Source organism: Rhododendron vialii, chromosome 5a, assembly GCF_030253575.1.
Source record: "Rhododendron vialii isolate Sample 1 chromosome 5a, ASM3025357v1".
In the NCBI taxonomy this organism is placed as follows: Eukaryota; Viridiplantae; Streptophyta; class Magnoliopsida; order Ericales; family Ericaceae; genus Rhododendron; species Rhododendron vialii.
In genome coordinates, this window is record NC_080561.1 from 27,769,757 (window position 1) to 27,780,239 (window position 10,483).

At 40.5% G+C, this 10,483-nt stretch overlaps 1 long non-coding RNA gene across 1 annotated transcript; it reads right to left on the bottom strand.

The window, feature by feature from the left end:
- Positions 1 to 8,672: 8,672 nt before the first annotated feature.
- LOC131325954 (uncharacterized) lies at positions 8,673 to 9,382 on the bottom strand. The gene is made up of 2 exons (XR_009199884.1): positions 8,906 to 9,382; positions 8,673 to 8,817 (listed from the first exon to the last, which is right to left on the bottom strand). It is a non-coding gene; the product is annotated as an uncharacterized LOC131325954 (long non-coding RNA).
- Positions 9,383 to 10,483: the final 1,101 nt, after the last annotated feature.

Consider the following 10,483-nt stretch of genomic DNA (forward strand, 5'->3'; position numbering starts at 1 on the left):
CGGGTATCAAAACAGCGCGTTGGCATGAATTAGGCACAAACAGCAGCCAACTTGCATGCATGGCTATGCCTGCATGCAAGTACACTGTCGCGCGACTAACTCACACCATCGCGCGATGGTTGTATCCCTCCAACCAGGTTGAATTTCATCTCCTTCTGGGCTCTGGAAGGACCAGTGCACACCCAGGATTCAAACCAAGCAGATTATATATACTGAAAAGAAATAATTATTACAAACAGGATGGATAGGAGATAAGTGCAAGCCCCTAAACAGTGGGGGCATCAAATAATGGCCATGGACCAAGCTGCCTATGCAAGGGCAACTTCTGGAAACAGATAGACCATCGCGCGATAGAGTCAATCCATCGCGCGAGTGTCATGACTGGACTTCCAGGAATTGCTTTGCATGCCTGGGCTCTGAGACATGTTCAAGAGCAACCCAGGGGCATTCCACAGTAACTAACTAAACTAATTAAGCCAAGCCACGGATTTTTAACATGCAAAACTGGGGAGGTTAATTTTAATCATGCCTTAACACAAATTCTATACTATAACAAAACAGACAAGAACCAAAATCCTATCCTCGCGAGGACTGTCGCGCGATTGCTAGAAGCATCGCGCGATTATGTGAGTCCATCACACGTAGGAGAATTGGTATACGATTCTTGTAACTCTGCTGACTTTAGGGCCAGAGCTGGTATTGATTACTAGCCTTGACTCTGCCAGCCCCCCTCAGGGGTCAAAACAGTAAACCGTAAAGGAGTTATACCTTTGCTTATGTGCTACGGAAATGGATTAAACTAAGTAGTACGGCTTGGTAGATGAGTGTATGGAGATGACTTTAGTTAGGAAGTAGGAGGTGTATTTGAAAGTGGTGTTTCCTTTCTTCTTGATTTTTTTTGGTAACCCTTTGCAAGATGAACAATGGGGGGTATATGTAGGAGATGAAAGAGTGCTTGGTGGGTGAAAGACTTGGCCTAATGACCAGCCAACAAGGCTGGCTAACCCTCCTTGGTAGAGGAGGTGGCCAACAAGGTGATGGGAGTGGTTGTGAGGGTGGTGCAACCCATGCACCTGCAAACGCTGTTCAGCCCACGAAAACGGGGTTCCCAGGTCAGTAGCCCCCTGATCATCATAATATCCAACTGGAAAAAGGTGAAAACGACAGGAGTTGACCATCGCGCGAGGGACTGGGTTTAACGCGCGATGGTTTTATCACCCACGCGATGGTCAACAGTCAAGGTTTGACTTTGACCAACACCTGGCAAGAAGAGCATCGCGTGGGGGAATCAATGGGTCGCGCGACGGTTGACCCCTGTGGTCAGGGTTCTGACTTAGGGTTTTAGGGTTCAAGATGGACCTTAGCTTACTCCGAGCTCAAACCATTTCACACTCAATACTGTTTTGACCTGATTCATCATCGGGGAAACAAGAAACTGAAAAAGAAAGTAAATCAATTAGGAAACCAGATTGGGGTGTCTACAGGTAACAAGTAGTTTTTGTATTTCAAACCTTTTTTGAGCCAAAAAACTTTGCTAAGATTTTGGGGAATTGACAGGCACTTCATCAAGGAAAAGCCTAACAATAAATCTTTTCCCAGGAGATCAGAACCATAGACTTGGTGTTTTATGGTGTATCCAGGAAAAAGTTGGATGGTAATAGGCTTACTGATCAAAGTGATAACAAAAGTTTCTCCATTGGCTGTTGTAAAGGGTCTAAAACATGATTGCCAAAAGGACCTAGGAAGGATTGCTGGGTTGAGAATGGAGGCTGCTGCACCAGTATCAAAGAAAGCGATGACTAGTATGGGTTTCTCATATTTTCCAAGCAAGATTTTGACCTTGGCTAAAGGTTGAGCCAGCATGATATTGGAAAACCCAAATGTTTGGACTTCGTAAGGGAATGAGTCAGGATCATTAGAAGAGTCATCTGATTCTGATGAATCATCTGAATCATCAAAAGTGAATGCAAGGACTGCTTCATCTGTTGCTTCATTGTCAATAGAAAACAGAGATTCGACATCAGCATCTTCAAGATCATCATCAATGAGAGCCAAAGAGCTCACCATTTTGTCCCTTGCTGCTTTATTTGGACACTGTTTTGCATAGTGCCCCTTCTTTCTGCATATGTAGCAGCGATCAGACTTTCGCTGCCCTCTGAACTTCTTCTTTTTGAAAAATTTCCATTTTTTCCGGCGTGGGAACTTGCCAGATTTTGGAAACTTTGAAAACTTGCCAGGAGATTGAAACTTCCATTTCTGAAAGTGTTTGGACTTCCGATATGATGGGCGGCAAGTGCACTTCTTGTCTTTGCACTTTATGGATAAGTCTGGTCGGTCACATGCTTTACTAAGAAGTTTTCCCTATTCTTCAAGAGTTCTGAGGAATTTCTGGTGATTGCACAATTTTTCCAAGGCAATCAAAGAGTGCTGGTAAATACCGCCAAGAGATGTTGCATTCGGTGTCAATCCTTTTGTTTGGAGTAACCTTGTTGTCTCATTTCCCAATGGTTCAGGAAGGGAATTGAGAAAGGCTTGCTTGAGATTGACATCATCCATGCCGTTGAGAAGATAAAATCTCTGAGACATACGGTCATAATGAATCTCGAGATCTTTCCTTTTGAATGAACAGCACTTCATGCTGAGATATTCCTCTCGAATAAACTCTTTTGTGTTGTTGTGGTCACCAAGAAACTCAGTATGCAGGACTGAGATGAATTGATCAAGGGTTGGCAATTGTTTAAGTTATAGCTGTCGGTACTCACCCAGAGCTAAGTACCATTGACGGAGACAGCCAAGGAATTTCGCTGTACACTTAGTAATGACAATACTTAGTGTAGCATTGGGAGAGAGCATAGCAGCAGTGCACCAAGCATGAATCTCATAAAGTTTGTCCAACTATTTTGATGGGGGAATGTTATCAAAGGATAAACCTTGGGTATGGATATTGGAATATGAGAAGGAATCAAAAGTTGGGATTTCTGGAGGTGGAGGTGTATCAAACTCAGGACCTTCTTCTATAATAGGATCATCAACATGTTTCTCTGGAGTATTTTCTGGATTCATCATGAAAACATGAGGAATGGGCATCGAGTCAATGGATTCAGTATCCGATTCAAACTAAATGGTTGATTCAGGAAATGGGGCTTCTGGTATAGTGGCTAAGGTATGTAGGAGAGTGGAGATTAGATTTTTGGAAGAGTTAGATGTTGGCTGAACCATTAACTGGGGTGACTTTGAATTTGGGTCAGATGGTTTGAAAGGAGTAGAGGTAGTTGGAGTAGATGTAGATGGTGGAGACGGAATTGTTGGAGGCTGGATAGGTTTTATCTGGGGCTTTGGGAAAGGAAGTTTTGGTGGAGATGGTCTTTTTGGTGGAGGAAGAAAAGTTGATGAGCTCCCAAAGATATTGGACTCACCAAATCCTGAAGTAGGATTTATAGGTAAAGGTTGAGACATTTGAGGATACCCAGAAAAACATTCTTGAGAGGAAGAAGGAAACATGTCAAATGGGCTTTTTTGCTGAGAATACTGCTGAGCTTGAAGTGAGTGAAGCTGGTTTTTTTGGTGCTTCATTTCAGCATCCTTTTGAGAAAAAGCTGCTGAAAATGCTTGGTTGGCATATGCCATCTGGAGAAGTTCCTGGTGAACATTTTGAATTTTCTGTTGCAAATCTCTGATAAGAAGTTCCAAAGTTGAGCTAGAGAATTTTGCTGGGAGTTAGCAATTCTCTGAAGAATTTTGTTTTGAGCTAGAGAATTTGCTGACTGCCAATTTATTGTCGCTTCTATTGCTGACACTGCTTTGGTACTACCATCACGGAGAATGGTAGTAGAGTTTAGAATTTTATGCCGATGGGTCGTCCTTTCTTGGGAATTATGAAATTTCAAAGGAGGAAAATCTGCTTCAGTCCAAGAAGAAGATGAGGTGAACATAAAACATTCACTCAGTTGACTTGATGAACCATCATCAGATGGGGGTTGAGAAGGAGGTGGAGATTTACAAGGAGTGGTTGGTGACGAAGGACATATGGAACATGGACATGGATCTTCAAAGTCCTCGTCATCTTCTAGGAGACTATCTTCTAGACACTCATCACAGTCACAGGCATCAAAATAACAATGACCTGTTTCTGGATTTTTGAAATAGAAGACTGGAAGACCTCTGGGATCAAAATATTTAATTGGAGGGCCAGGTCTAGAACCATCCACAAACATGTCAATTCTTGAGGGAAAAATGACAAGATGGGTGGAAGATGAGGCAGAAGTTTCTTTTGGGAAAGAAATCTCCACTGTACCATCAGGTTTTGAAATGAAAGTTGGATTTGAGGATTAGACAGGTATGGGCTTGTTTTGATTTTTCTCATAAGCTGTAACCCAAGATTCTGGGAGAAGTTTGAAAAGCTCAGGACGAGAAATCTGTCGTGGAACATGGACACAGGAAGCTTGGTGAGGTGCGTTGACAGTTAGGAAAAGGGCTTCATTTGTGGAGGACAGTAAGGACATGTCAAAGGCATGGTTTTGAAGGCGATAGGCCATTTGGTAATGACGGGTTGTTGCATATGTGGTAGAAATTTGGGAGGCTCCACCAATTTGAACTTGGACCTTTAAGGCGGATAGCAGATGAGGATCTGCTAATGGCATGTTGAAATTGGGGTAGAAGGTAAAGATCACAGTTCCAGCATTTAAAGTAGTTTGGACTATAGCAATACATGCGTGTTGGTATTGGATAAACCTGGTGTTTACCAGAGCAAGTCTGGAAGTCACAGGTAAACCTTTCCTGCCATGGAAAGTGACAGCCAATCTGATTGCTCCAAAGTGAAGATGGGTAAATCCTTGTTGTTGCCAAAGGCGAGGCAAATCAACCGGGATTTCCAAAGGTAAAAGTTGTTCAGCTTCTATAGCTGCTATGAAGCATTGGTCAAATTTAGAGGCTTGAACATATTCTTTTACGGAGTTTGGTCGTTTTGTGGAGAAAAGTTGGGTGACAGTCTTTTTTACAGAAGTTTGTGGTCTGACAAAAGCATTATAGGGATTTAGGAAAGGGAGATCAATAAGAGGAACCTTACTATCATCAGGAAGGTATTCAAACTCATACAAGTACTCAAGGTTAGAAGAAGAGGTGGAGGAATTTTTACTGGTGGAGGAGCACGAAGGAACTAAAGATGACATAGCAGAGGAGTGGGTGGTAAAAAGATGATTCATTTTTCTTAAGGTAAAATTCTGGGTTCTTCTTTTCCCTCATACAGCAAGTATTCTCTTTTCTTTTTCTTTTTTCAACTTAAAATCTTCAACCAATTTTGATTAATAAAATTCTATATACCAGGGTAGATAAACCGAGACACACCGCTCAATAGTCAAAAGTCTCAAGGTACTTTAACCCACTGATACAAAATTCTTTTAACCAAAATAGTTGATGAAGTTTCTGATGTGGAGGATCCTTAGAAGGCAACCACCGAGCATACACTTCAAGTTTTTCTCTTAGAAAAGATTTGAAGTAGTTTTGGAAAAGAAGTTCCCAGAAGAGGGTTTAAGCTAGAATGGAAGACATGGCTCTGATACCAAGTTTTCAGACACGAAGTAGGTTAGGATCAAAGAGAGAGAGAATACAAGACACTGGATATATTAGGAAGACACTGGCTTTCATTAACTTAACTTTTACAGATGTGATGTTCTCCTTTTATAGACGGAGTAAGGAGGCTGATTACATCATCAAACAGTACCTATACATAATTGGTACATGCCATTTTTCTACTGCATAGTACATCACCTAAGACTTTGCTACTGGGCATTTACTACTCTTATTTGAATATACTATTCACAAGACTTTACTTCACAGTATTTACTACTCTACAAGACTTTGTATCATCATGAATGATGGTTTCTTGCCACTCTCCTTTGGAATCATCCTTTTTGAAAGTTGTTTTTGCCCTTCGCATTTTTCTTTCCATGTACTTTTGGTCCATTTTTGTGTGCTTATCAGAAATTGTTGGATGAGGCATTTTATATGGCTGTGAAGACTTAATATTTTCATCACATTGAGCACCATAATATCCTGCTTGTCATTTGCCTTTTCATATTGTTTACGTATATTTTGATGTGAAGTCTGACTGTAAAAATGAAATCCTTGTGCTTATACATTTCCTTATTGATAAAGACTTATGTGTTATTTCAGGTTGTTAGGAATGTTTAATATGAGATATTGATCCTGTTAAATATGAAATACTTGTGCTTATACAATTCCTGTATTGATAAAGAGTTGTGTTATCATAATTTTAGTGCCTTAACGTTTACTTTCATTTGAAGTCTTTAGTTTTATTTTGCTTCCATTTGATAATTGGTCGGTGTTACAACAATATAATGTATACACGCAATAGGGGTTGGGCTCAGAACCAAAGTTTGAGCAATGTTGATCCAAGACTTGCTAGTGAAACTAAGACCAAATCTTAAAACCCGGAGGCGGGGGAGGGGGGAAAACGCTTGAAGCTAGCCAAATCATAAAACTTAAAATAAAAAAATAAAAAAAAACAACAACTACAAAAATTACCTTTTTGCGTCCTTGATCTCAGTCACCCAAATCAGAACAAAGTTTATGCGTGACAGAGGGCAAGAGAACATCCGACCAATGGGAAAATACAAAATCCACCCAAATCACAACTCATTCCACCGAAAATCAAGGAGCACGAACCACAAAAAATTACGCCTAGGGAGCCTAAATACTCGATCTACATCGCCCAAACTGCAACAGAGCTATTGAAAAAGACACAGCAGGAGAGAGACAAAAGGCGATTCCTAATATGTATTTCCCGGACAAAAATCTATTGCGAGATCGAATGCACCCAAAAATTTAACCGATTCCCAGCTATTCAATTCTTGCAGAGAGATGTGATCGATTACCTGATTTTAATGGCATCGGAAGCATGGAAAAAATACCTAGGCGGACAGTCATAGCGTTGTCGAGAAGAATCGCTGATGAATAGAAAGAAAGAGAGGGAAAGAGATAGAGCAAAATATGTCTCACTCCCGTTTTCAAGACCTGAGATACCTGATTCCATTTGTTCCACGGGGAAAAATATACGGTTCAGATGAGAACAACATTCATCCGTAAACTTTGACACAAATAACCCAAAAGGCAAACCAGGGGCTAATTGGAAAAATCAGACCAAATATCCCCACCCATTCAATGTTCTTTTATTAACAGGTTAGATACCTCACGCAATTGTCCAACCTACAATGAATGAAGGGGTATTCAAAGCCACACTGGTTTTGGTCAAGTTAAATTCACTCCGGCAACATATAAATGAACAGATGCATAAGAGATGTCATTCTAGTGTACAAAGAAAGTGCCAGAAAATGGAACAAGTACCAACTCTGAGATGCAAGGGCATCACAGTCAATTACAGAGAAACAAGGGTGGAGTGTGTTATTAGCTCCCTTATTTACCCGATAAATCTAGTCGACACTCAAAAACTGAATTATTTATGGAGAAGTAAAGACTACACAACAACTTTTTCAAACTAAATAATAGAAAAATAGATGACCTTATGCACTACATGCCAGCATACACCCCAGTGTCCCCACATCCACAATGCAACCATAGATGGCAAGGAGAACAGTAACTCATCCAGACAAAGGGGATGTACATTCAAGAACTCAAGTTTAATCATTCCTTAAGACAACCCGTGAGATTTGGGAACTCAACTGGAATATAATCCAACCTTTCCACTTGAACATACATGTTAACCAGATTATCCTAACAATTCCTGTGGCGTAAGTGCGCACGTCTTTTTAAAAAAATGATGGGGCTTGCAATTTCTGTTTCTATGGAAACAACTCATAAATTTCTATCCAGCTATAATTTCTCACGTATGAAAAATGACCAGCTTTTTAAATGCGGAAAACTTGAATTCAAGTTTGTGGCGGAGGGGAAAAAAAATATTCAAAGTAATCAGCCTTTAGTAAAAGTAGTCTTAAGACCTTCGACTGACCCAAGAACAAAAGTCCACTAAAACACGTAACCCAACCAAGTACATTACAGAAATTTGTGTTGAAGGCATTAAATGCGTGATTAAGCACCTAATGTCAAACCTTTAGGCTCCTTTGCGAATTAGACCATATATATAAGCACAAAGGACAACAAAGAGACTTGGAAAGGAAAAGATGTGAAACAATACAACCAACTATACATATTCTTCCAGAAGCTTTTAAAGGTGAAAGCATTAGGTGAACCATTTTGCTCCCAAGAAAGCAGGCATAAGTATCAACAATAGTTTTTTAGATTGGGAGACCTAATGCAGTATAATTGAGGGTATTTATTTTATTTTAGCATCCTCTTGAGTCTATAAATAGGTATAACGGCCTCTTTGTAATTTTTATCACTTTTAAGGAAATGATTTTAGATTTTAGACTCTTTGTATTCCCATTTAGGGATTTCACTCTCTTAATAAATTTATCTTTTAATTTGGTTGCATTACAATATCAAGTCATAACCCATTCCACACCCAAGCAATACAGGGCCTCACGTATTTGTCGCTTTCACAGTCAGTCAAGTGTAGCTTTCTTGGGTCTACCATCATACGACTTCTTTTTGGGTCTTTCACCGAGGGGTGAAGGGTTATACTCATCTTCCACCAGGAACAAACTTTCTATCCAACGCAAATTAATCAACACAAAATCGAGAAGCACACAATGTAAATAATCAAATAACATTTATACCAACGTTTAAGTAAAAAAAAAAAAACCTAATAGAAGTAGACAATATGTGAGAATATTTATAGCCTTGTGCAGGGACGTGGGCATCCGGGTCTCCTTGTGTCAGCCCCTGCCAAGAACAATCACCGTCTATAACATTTGTGTGGGTACAGAAACGAAGAAGTATTGCTTGATATGGACAGAGAAGATAAACAAACCAAATCAACAAGTGCAACCGCTTTCTGAAAAGGTGAGCCGTGAGAGATGGCGTCTGATCTTCAAAGGAAGTGTGCCGACTCATCTCTCCACCCGTCACTGCTTCTACAGCCGCCGATATGAATTCGTTGCGCGTTTGGTAGGAAGATGAATCGATGGATCAGAACTACAGATAGAGAGAGAGAGAGTTGCGAGTTGAGATGGGAAATTGAGAGAATTTGCGTTTAAGTCAGGAAAAAAAAAAAACCCTAGTAGATAAAGTGAAGATTGTGGTGTGCGGTGGATGGAAGTTTGGAATGGTAGTCTTGAGTAAGTGGTTTCCATGGGAGAGGGAGAGAGGAGGGGGTTTCGTCTGCAGGGGGTTTCGTCTGCAGAGGGTTTCGTGTGTGGGGATTGCCGTTGGGGGTTTGTGGGAAGAGTTTGTGGGTGTGGCTGAGAGAGAGAGAGAGAGAGTGAGTGTGGGTAAGAGATGACTATAAGTAATGGTTTTCAAATTTTTGTTCGGCATACTACTAAGTAATGGTTTTTCAAATTTTTAATGCTTAGGGTTGTGTTTTTGCGAGTATTCAAACGCGAATCTAACCGTTAAAAATTACTACTACTAAAATGCCCGAAATTTAGGGGTTTATCGCGTTGATGGAACCTTTAGGTATTTACACATTCTTGACTTGTCCTAAATTTTTCGAGCAATGACCTTTTTCGAGTCCCTTATTTCGCCGAATACAATTAAGGGGATAAAGAATTGATATCAAGAATATGGGGAACCGAGAAGAAGGAAGGTACAAGAAAGGGTGCAATTTGACCATCTTCGTTTCTTTGTGCTGTTTTTCTTCCTTAATTTTCTTTCAGTGTTGTTTTATTCTCAAGAATTCCCCGTTTTACTTTACCCTAATTCCTAGCAATTCGGGACAAAGGGAGTAGTTCTCAATCGACTTCGGGTTGGTGTTGTGCACCGTGCTGCACAGCACCGTGCTACGCATCTCCAAGCCGTCAGATCGTGCATTCGACAGCTCGGATCTCATCTTGACAACCAACGATCGAGAGCCGTTTATTGCTGAGATGAGATCCGAGCCATCAGATGCACAATCCGACAACTCGGATGTGCGCACACCACTGCACAGCAGTATCCCCCAATTGAGTTCTTAATGGGGAGGTTGAATCGGTATGGAATGATTATGCCCGGTTTTTGGCTTGTTATTGTCATATTTTTCTAGCATTTTGCGCAATAAACTATAAACTTTTTTTCTTTACAGCATCAGAACCGTTTGATCACTTTGAACATCTCTACAAAACTTTACCATACATATCCAAAGGTTAGTAACTCATTCCCGTTTTACTCTTTGTGCACGGTTCTTAATAAATGTAACTGTATTGGTGATACGGCTATATGTCAGACCACATCGGCCGATACACAAGCAATGAACTGTTTCGGATGTCTGAAAATCCCATTACGTAATGATACGTAACGGCCTTTATTTAAAACCCTGCATGTACCTGTAATTCTCTCGCCAAAAGTACATTTCAATGACCATTTCTCCTATCTATTCCAGAAACTGGGAGCTCACAGCAGCATGGACAGG